The following is an 11,151-nucleotide window of genomic DNA, read 5'->3' on the forward strand; positions in this document are numbered from 1 at the left end:
TAGGTGTGACAAGCGATGATAGATAGTGTGTGATGATAATAATGGATGGCGCTACATCTGAGCTACAGTGATGATGCATTTAAACAAATCAGTCCATTAGATATTCATGCTAATTCAGGATGGGCTTAACCTACCTCATTTACCTCATTTATGGCAGCTCTGTTACAAGTACTTTGCCTATCCACCTTATTTTTAATATAAGAACAGGTGCAGCCATTTGTACACCAAATTCCCTTGTCATCCGCTTCCAGTTATTTTAGCTATACAAAAATAGTCTTTTATGCTGCATGATGTAGCAAACTGGTATTTGTTATTATGTTATTTTAATTTATTATAAACAAATTATTTGATTTGGCATATTCACAGAAAATAGCCTTCTTCTGTATTGCAAATAAAGTGAATAGTTTCTAAAAAAAGGCTATTGTGACTTTTTATCTCACATTTTAGACTTTTTTTTCTAGCAATTGCAAGTTTACTTCTCCCAAATCTGACTTCTCAGAGTTATGAGCTTGTATCTAGCAATTCTGAGTTTATATCTCGCAATTCTGATTTTATATCTCACAATTCAGACTTTTTTCTCAGAATCGCAAGGGGGAAAACCTGAATTATTAGTCAAAAAGTCGCAATTACCTTTTTTTATCTTTTTTATCCTGTGTTAGCTTCCGTAGCATATAGAGAGAAGGCTCGTGTGAGTGTTGAGTGAGTTTGACAGATACATGAGCATAGTAAAAATGCTCATATGTGTCTCACCTGGGGCATCAGAGAAGGGTGTGTGCGAGCAAAACTACACAGAAACCATCACCAAATTTGGCATGCATATTTGCCTGAATAGCAAATTTCAATGGCTGTTTTCTAAGCTGTTAATGATTAAGACCCCATGATGCCCCACCCTAATGTAAATATCGCATGGCATTTTAATGACATTTTGGCAAATCAGACAATGCAAGCAGTTTGTGTGAAGTCTCATTAGATAATTTACTCTTTTGCGGGCTACTGTGTGTGTGCGCACTTGTGTAGAGTTTTGACTGTGCTGGTCAAATGTGCACATTTCTGTGACTTCATGCCCTGAAGACTGAGTCTAGACATGAGCCAGCCAAGCTGCCCTGATGACCTACATCCCACTATTACAGCCATCATTCCATTCACAGAGAGAGAGAGAGAGAGAGTGCGCGCAGGGGGAGAAGAGATGGGGAAAATGTGAGAGAGTGGAGGGAGAAAGGACAGAGTGAGGTGGCTAGTAAAAACAGAAAAGAAGTGAAGCATAACAATAATGTGGAATTAAAAAAAGAGAGAGAGAGAAACCAAAACAGAGAAATGTAGAACTTGTCCACAGATGAGGAGGTGAGATGGGTGGTTTAAGGTAGTATTAGCAAGATATATGCAATAACAGTTAAAGGAATAGTTCACATAAAATAAAATAAAATAATAAATACATTAAAATATAATAAAATAAAATGAATAAACAATTTTACTGTTATGTCTTGAATTAATTTTTTATAAAAAAAAAAATTGCTCTTTTCCATACAATGACAGTGAATGGAGATTGCAGCTGTTGAACATGGCGTTCAGTGAAAAGCTGTTCCTCACATAAAGATGACTTAGAATACCGTGAACAAGTTGTTTAGACTACTTTTATGGTGGATTTATTGTTTTTGTCCTTTTTGGATCTTAACAGCCCCAGTCTCTATCCACTTTCACTGTATGAAAGAGAGAGTGTGATGAACATCCTGCAAGGCTTTTCATTTTTTTTCCACAGAAAGAAAGTCATATGGGTTTGCAATGACAATGCAAAGTGTGAGTAAATGATGACAGAATTTTTTTCATCATTTTCTCATGATTGTTTGGATGAACTGTCTCTTTAAGAATGAAGCATCCAGACAGAAGACATGGCACAGAATATGAAACATGACACAATTGGAGGCAGCAAAAACACAACAGCCTAACTCTTGTTTGGAGGAAGCAAAATGATGAGGGGGGGAAATGCACTTCAGTTCAAGTCACATGACCTATTAAGTACATATAGTCTAAAGAGCACATATTTCACCCATGTTTTTCAGACGAGGATAAAGGAGCCAGACTGAGACTGTCAAAGAGATTTCGCTTTTCTGCATTCAGTTTCTTTACGTATTGAATGAGTCAGTTGGACTGTATTAATGTGTATTAGTCTGCGCCTCTGTGTGCTTGTGCATGTGTGTGTGTGTGTAAAAAGATGTTTTCGAGCATGTAGAATCAGACAAAAGTGTGTGCGGTTTTGAGGCATACGTTAAAGCAGACATAATGCCACAGAAATAAAGGCTTACATCCTCTACATATGGAGCTGTGTATCCCCCATCCCCTCCACCCTCCCATTTCCTCCTTCCACAAATACAAACCCACAAGTAAATATCTACCACAAGAGACATTGCAAGATTATGAGAGCGTTTGCACTTGAAAAATAATTCTGTATGATGTCGCAAATTTGTTTATTTCAGTTATCACACCATTTGTCATGTTTGCAATATCAAAAATGTCAAATTTGCTGTTGTTGTTCTAGTGAATCAGCTATATACATAATAAACATGTGCGTGTGTAGTTTGTTTCAATAAGAAAGCTGAGTAATTTTCTCCATCCTTTATTATCTCTCCACCTCCCCCTCCTCTCCCCACCAAACACACACACACACACACACACACAGTTATTAGAGTTGTTGCAACTACTTAACAAAGACAAATTGAGATGACAAATGATCTGCCTGGCAGTCAGCGTTACACAGAGGAAGAAGAAATCAGGTAGAGGCAGAAATACATTTAGAAATAACACAAAAACACAAAATTCCCTTTAATGACATACTCTACCATTCAAAAGTTTGGGGTCGGTATGTTTTTTTAATGACTGCATTTATTTGATCAAAAATACAATAAAAACAGTCATATGTGACCCTGGACCACAAAACCAGTCATAAGGGTCAATTTTTCGAAATTGAGATTTATGCATCACCAAAAAGCTGAATAAATAAGCTTTCCATTGATGTATGGTTTGTTAGGATAGGACAATATGTGGCCCAGATACAATTATTTGAAAATCTGGAATCTGAGGGTACAAAAAAATCTAAATATTGAGAAAATCGCCTTTAAAGTTGTCCAAATGAAGTTCTTAGCTATGTATATTACTAATCAAAAATGAAGTTTTGATATATTTATGGTTGGGAATTTACAAAATATCTTCATGGAACATGATCTTTACTTAATATTCTAATGATTTTGGCATAAGGAAAAATAATTTTGACCCATACAATGTATTTTTGGCTATTGCTACAAACATACCCCAATGACTTAAGACTGGTTTTGTGGTCCAGGGTCATATATTGTAAAATGTTATTCTAACTGTTTTACAGTATATTTTATTAAACTTAAAAATGTATTATATTCATGTGATGTCAAAGCTACATTTTGAGCAAGTCTAAAGCATCAAAATTCTTCAGAAATTAATGATTCTAATATTTAAAGGGGTCATATGACGCGATTTAAAATTTTCCTTTCTCTTTGGAGTGTTACAAGCTCTTGGTGCATAAAGAAGATCTGTAAAGTTGCAAAGACTAAAGTCTCAAATCCAAAGAGATTTTCTTTATAAAAGTTAAGAGTCAGCCACACCTACCTAAAACAGCTCGTTCTAACACGCCCCCACATGTCTACGTCACTGTGTGGGAAGATTTGCATAACGCCGCCCAAATGTTCACGCAAAGAAAGAAGGTGTAACTTTTATTCTCGCTGTAGTATTGTTGCGGCCGCCATGTCGTGAAGACGCTGTGTTTCGTTGTGAAAGTGAAACTACTTTATTTGGCCTTCCAAAAGAGGACGATATCTGCTTCGTCATGCCTGGAGCTGATCCGTGCTGGTCGCTGAGGAAATACATCAACTTCGCGCTGTGGATCGCCGCATCGGCTTTCACCGTGGACGAAGCGGAGTCCAGCCCGGGGTCGTCACAAGTGGTTGCCACAAGCCCGCCCGCCGCCGCTCACTCAAGCCGGCCTACGCTCACTCAGCCTCTGCTCACTCTAGCCCACCGTGTGTGACGCTGTGTGTTTCATTGTGAAAGCATAACTACTTTGTTTGGCCTTCCAAAAGAGGACACGACTAGTAATCAGTGGCTAAGTTGTATTTACAACACTGTTCCAGAACAGTTCAACCCAAATATTCAGATGTGTGCAGCACATTTTATGGAGGACTGTTTCCTGATCCTGGGAGAGTAGACTACAATGCCGGCTGTTCTGACTCACAGACTGTAAGTACGTTTTTTATATTTATATTTATTTTATATTTTATATTTGCCACTGATGATTCAAACTCGAGTTTTGAGCAGTGTAGAGTAGCACTTGTTGTTTGTCATTTCTCCGATCACAAATGCAGACATGGTTTTTTGTTTACGCGGCGCGATGCAACGCAACACGGAAAAAGACAGTATAAGTCATTATAATAAGTAATTATGTCCCCACTGGATGCAACAAATGCCTCCTTTATAATGGGTTTTAATGTTTCTGTCTCGTCGCTCCGGCCGGACAGGGTAAGGTAAGGGGTGTAACATTTCTGTCACACGCTTGAGGTATTCGGCCAATCACAACGCACTGGATAGCTGGCCAATCAGAGCACACCTCGCTTTTCAGACCGATGAGCTTTGTAAAAATCGACGCGTTTCAGAAAGGTGGGGGGCATAGAGGAGAAACAATAATGTACAGTATGTGGAAAATCATGTGTTTTTTGAACCTTAAACCGCATAAACACATTTCATTGCACCAAATACACAAAATAATGTTCTTTTTAGCAACATCATATGACCCCTTTAAAATATTTCTTATTATCAATGATGAAAAAGCTGCTTCATATTTTTGTGAAAACCATGATTTTGAAAATTTAAAAGAACAGCATGTATTTGAAATAGATATTTATTTTATGTAAAAGTCTTTATTGACACTTTTAATCCATTTAATGTGTCCTTTCTGTAAACAGATATGAATTTAAACACAGTAGTGTATAGTGACTCCGATCCGTTTTTGGACAAACTGTTAAGTTTCTCTACATGCACTATAGACACAGCAGGTTAAAAATAATTGCAAAAAAATGCTCTAAAAAGTAAAGTTATTTCTGAGAATAGCTTTGGCATTATTTGTTTGCATGCTTCTTGATTTGATATTCAGCATTTAATTCAATGAAATCCAGACATTTTAAATCTGGATTAAGTGTCCAAATATAACCTCTGCCATTGCTTTATAAACCAGCTGAATTTACCAGAAACAGTGAAAAGACTGAAATGATCAGGAAAAAAATAATATCAGTCTGTGTGCTATATGTGTTTGCCTTTGTGTTTACATGCTTGCATGTTTTCAGCATCATCGAATTGTATGAAAGATCATTATCACCCAGCAGATTATAATATTCCTACAGCCATCGTACGCTAAACTGCTTATATACATAATCTTGGATGTGTGCGCTAAGATTTGATGCCTGTTGTGAGATGTTGGTATGGTCGAGTGCCCTCTAATCCCTCTCCTAGACTCAGGATTAAGCTGGCCAGGGCCGAAAGGGAGGGAGGGAGGAGTTCAAAACAGAAGGTCTCATCACCCCCCATCATTGTCATTAGAAACACACACATGGCACACACACCAGTCCCCCTCAAACTCCCCAGCATACACTTCCACACTACAGTTTCAGAGAAGATTAAATTGTGACACATTGATCGGGGCAGACACTAAGAGGATATAGTGAGACCCCAGCTCTGGTGGGTGCCCACATGATTTCTGATGGGCTTCAAACATGATGCCGATAGACAGAGGGCAAATGTCAATGAGTTTCTGTATGGAGATGATAAACTATGACACGATATCAGTTCTTCAGTCACTGTCTTCAGAGAGCGCAAAAGTTGTACCACGGTTGCATCACTAACATATTCCTCGCTTTTATGGTATCTATATCAAGGATGATAAAAGAAAGTCATCATCATCCTCTTCCTATGGCTCTCAGAGACTCAGACTCCCTCGAGAAGCCCCATAATCCTCCAGCGGCCCAAGCTGTCGGATGTTTGCTACAGTAAATATGTCTCTGTTTGTGCGTTTATGGGTCTGGTGCCCCCCACATCCCAACAAGCATCCTGACACTACTGTAATTTCTCCTCAACTCTGGCAACAAGTTCCCCTTTGTTTCCTGTTTGGCTCGTGAGACAAGCAGTCTGTAAGCCTTTCTTTACTCTCCCAGCCGAACAATAGGGAAGCTATGCAGCCTCGATCTCCTTTGTGTCTGTCTGTGCTCTTGTATTGTAATGCTACTTTATTTGTCCGCGTAGCCTAACTCTCAGCTTGCACGAGCAAGATGCCCATCAATTCATTAACTTAATCTGTTTTTCATGAGCGAGAGACGGAAGGCGGGAGGAAAGGAGCGCTGGAATCCATAACGGTGTTGTGTTTTGTTTAAAATCATGCCAGAAGATTGGGATTGGTCAGCGTCCAAACGTAGTCGACGGGAACGTGATGAGTTTAACAGTGACAATCTGTGGAACTAACAAATGGGAGATAAATGGCAGACATCAAAGAGAAGAATGGGATGTTAAAACATGGGGAGACTCTTTGAAAATGTGCCCACGACAGCAAGTTTCTCATCAGAGAAGAGAGAAACCTAGTCTCACTCCAGACAGCCAGTAGTGTGTGTGTGTGTGTGTGTGTGTGTGTGTGTGTGTGTGTGTGTGTGTGTGTGTGTGTGTGTGTGTGTGTGTGTGTGTGTGTGTGTGAGTGTGTTTTGCGTGTTAGTGTATATTGCATCAGTGGATCGAGTGAATAATTCAGCTACTGCTGGCATATGTTCCATTACCTCAACCCCTCTGACTCCAGTCTTCAGACCCTGAGGTGGCTGTACTGCAGCCATTAGCCTTTCTTCATCAGACACTTCCTCTTTGGGGGTGTAGAGAGGTGAAGGTCTCCCCCATTAGATCCGTCCCTTTAGATTCATAAATTGGAAAGGCCAATTTGTGATAATGGTGCCTTAAAAATGATTGCGCAAATCAAGTATGTAGGTGTGAATTATTAACTGCGAGTTATGTCCGTGGATGAATAAGGAATGTTAAGTTAATGGTGTATATCTGCGGTAGACTAAGAAGTTCTGAGAAGTGTCGATTTGTTTGAACTTGGCTTATGTAGGACACAGAGGTCACACTTTGACACAGAATCCAGTCGCTTCGGGTAATTCGAACTGCAACAAATGAGGATTTGAATTGGATTGGGATTTTTAATGCACAACTAAATCACGTTCCACGTTGGGCTTCTTATCACCTTGTCGAGGTTTATTTTGCAATAATGACTGGCTGACAGTAGATTATACCACATATTGCATGGCTATACTCACCCTAAGCAAAGCTACTATATAATAAGTGGAATAAGTGGTCTAATATATTGCCATGGATGACGGCTAATCTCTAGGTGGCACGACTGACCAATCAGCATCAAGTATTACAGAGAGCCGCATAATCGGTTCAGAGCAATTTTCTCATTCATGCAGCACTGTCTTGTCCAGCTACTGATAGTCTGCCAGAAGTTATTCTGACATTTATCACTGTAATAAACATGATATAGTAGCCAGAGGTGTAAAGTACTGGAGTAAATGTAATTAGTTACTGTACTTGAGTATCTTTTCAGGTACTTTGTAGTTGTACTGAGTATCAAAGATATTAGCAACTTTTACTCTTTACTTTACTACATTTTTGAACGAGTATCTGTACTCTTTACTCCACTACATTTGAAATGAGTGTTGCAGTTACACATTACATTTTGCATTTGCTTTTTCTGCAGCAGTTTATTTCTGCTACAAAAGACAGTCCGTTTGTTCATTGGTTCCCCTTGATTAGTCTCCCCAGGTGTCTTATCTTGTTAAGCTTGTTATTCCCCTGTGTGTATATATAGCCCTAGTTTTTCTTTAGTTCCTTGTGAGTTGTTGAATGTAATGGTTGTCTGTTTGCCAGTCATTCTGTTCTTTTTTCCCTTTGGTTTTTGCCTTATTGTTTGTTCTAGTTATTCCATTAAATGCCTGCACATATATACTTGCCTCTGCCTGTTTTCCGCAGCTTCTACACAACGTTACAGTTTTTCACTGGCATGTCTCTGTGACTAGTGCATCTTTGAGCATATATTTAGTATAAGTAAAATACTGAAGTACTGTTAAAATCAGATACTCTAAGACTTTTACTCAAGTTGTTTTGGAATTGGTGACTTGTAACGTGTAGTGGAGTAATTTTCACTGTAAGGTATCTGTACTTTTACTCAAGTATGGTTTTTAGGTACTCTTTACACCTCTGATAGTAGCTAGTCTTTATGTTGCGTTTTGCGCTGATCATTTTCAAAAGCAAGAACTGTGCAGTGTTTCTGTACAAAAGTCTCTCTCAACGTAACTGACATCAACATTTATTAGGCTCTGAAAACTAAATCAGCAGGAGAAATTATTTTGAGAGTTTGCCTCAGGGCATATGAGCATATTCTAATGTGTCATACAAAAAAAACTACACACTCAATGTAACATTAGTTTTAATATCTTAATAGCTTTGTTAAGAGCGAATGAAGGAGAAAAAAAATCATGGATTAAGAAAAAAATCCAATTAAAATCAACTGATTGGCAGGCTTCTGTACTATGTTGATGGGAAGGCAGTTATATTTTGCACAGTTGGTCTTATTAATAGTTTTGATGAGAAATCTGATTATTACTTGCTGATACAGATGAGATGGGCTCAAACTTTATTAGTCTCGCAATAAAATTATAATACAGTCCCTTTGGCTTTATTTGGGCCATTTTGACATCCAGCTAAAATTATTCCATATACTAGATCTGATCATTTACTAGTGTGCAAAACTTAGGCCATCTAATTATATTAAATTTTAACCATACTTTTTATAAGTGATCTGTCTAGGTTTATAATGTAATAGTGTATTAATAAAAAAGGTTTGAAGAAATTGCAGCATCCCTGTAAAAGTGGCAAAGCGGTTTAGTACAAGAACAAAACTGTGTAAGAAACCGTATAGATCTAATATTTAGTTTGATTGTGTTTGTGTACATCTGTATATGTGTGTCAGAGCATTTGTGTGTGTGTGGAGAAGTTTAGTGATCTTTTCCACTGCCATTTTTCAAGGTGACACGGCTCGGCTCCTTCAGGGCTTTCATTCCAATTCTTTTTGGGATTGAAATTATGATGAAGTAATTTTTTCCCAGAAAATTGCCTCTGTCACTTGTGGTATCTTTCTGTAAATTTCTCAAGTGTATTTTTCCCCTCTGTCTCTCTGTCTCTCTCTCTCTCTCTCTCTCTCTCTCTCTCAAAGCCAATGTCATTCTCTCATCCGACTCATTACAGCGAGGATTTTGTCTGAGATTCATGTTGACATTTGACATGTAGATTTGCAAGGGGAGACAATTATCGGGTGAACTCTGATCTACATACAAAAATATAATGTTGAACAGTGATACGAAAGAGATTCAAACACGAACGCACCTTACGCATGTATATATAAGAAAAAAAAGCGTCATGTTCTGTAGGCCTATATGGTATTCAATCAATTTCCCAGTAAAATGTTCTCTTTTTCAAAAACACCTGCTTGTTTCCAGAGTACAATATAAAGGCATGTGTCATTTGAGAGTTAAGGGGAATCCCTTTGAGAAATAGTGCCCTAATTTTTATTTTCATTGGAAAGTTATCCAATTATATTTAAGTTAACTTCCTGATGGTCGATTCAAGGACAAAAGAGTTGCACAAATATGCTTTAACCTTAAAACCAGGGAGATCTATCAACTCATTTAATGCTTCTATCTCTAGACCTCAGTCCTGTCTTTTCTCAAAAATAATGACTAACAGTGAGGTGGCCTGACCAACAGTCCAGTTAGTCATTTGTGAGGAAAACTATGTACTTATGGGAAATAACATCACAATTTAGACATCCTTGAGCTATTCTGTTTGACAGCAGTATGTAGTGTAGACCAAGGCAAAGCAATAGAAGAGAATACACATGCTTTGCATAACAAACTCTTTCTTAAGCCTTTGCATGTTGCCAAATATGTTTACCTTTACTCTGACTAGTTTTCAGGCACCATATGGCTGCATCTGTCTTTGGATCATTCATTTTTGTCCTGTAGGTCTGCTGTAAATCTGCAGCCCTGAAAAAAACAGATAAGGTTCAAATTTTGATCGTGAGTCAGAATGACTTTTAATTCTGTTTGTGATTAACTTTGTCAAATCAAAATATTGCAAAATATTGCATGTTGATTTCACAAAGGTTACACGCACTATAACCTATCTATTCCACTTCACAGGTTACATGTATTTCTTTTTGCAACACTCAGGCCTTTCCTGAATAGCCAGAAAAAGCTTTTTGTTCAACAACAGTGCTGTCACTCCAGTGCCTTACAATCTCCAACGGACTGGTCTGGCTTTATTGTCATGCTTGCTTTTTGTCATTACATCACAATTATGAATTTGTTCATACAGGGGAAATGGAAAATAAAGGGGGTGGGGTGGGGGGGGGGGGGTTGGAATGTAGGTCAGTGGTGATGTGCTCTGGGCAGCTAGTCTCTGCCTTTCCCTGGATGGGTCTGTAGCTCAGTCTCTGTCTCCACCTCCCCCCATACACACACGGGCAGTGGGCAATTTCACACTCTCCTAGCTATTTGCTGTTTAATCTGATGGCTACTAGATGAAGGTGATTAAAAAAAAAAAGTAGAATGATTGCTTCGTTAGCCAAATGTAAGAAAAAATATGAAAACATATTATGCAATTCAATTTTTACAATTATTTTATTTTTACTTTTTGCACCATATAGAGAAAACTATACTTAATAAAAGTTTTTTTTTACTACATTGATACTACTGCTATTGTCTGATTTGGTACCTGATATCTCAGTTACTGCACAATAATCAAACATTGGGTCATTGATAAATATAGTAGCTATATATTCTATTATAGCTATATATATATTATATATATTATCCAATGTGTTTGTGGGAAGGAGTGTTTTTAAATGATGTTGTTCCTTTAAAGGTGTTTTGCTCTCTATAGGTCAAATTTCTAGAGATTTTGAAAGTATGTTTGAAACTACAATACTTAAACTTTAAAAAGTATCCAAACATTTTACTCCGTTATGACCATCCATGTAGTGCA

Source organism: Sinocyclocheilus grahami, unplaced genomic scaffold (genome assembly GCF_001515645.1).
Source record: "Sinocyclocheilus grahami isolate Dianchi unplaced genomic scaffold, SAMN03320097.WGS_v1.1 scaffold275.1, whole genome shotgun sequence".
Lineage (NCBI taxonomy): Eukaryota > Metazoa > Chordata > Actinopteri > Cypriniformes > Cyprinidae > Sinocyclocheilus > Sinocyclocheilus grahami.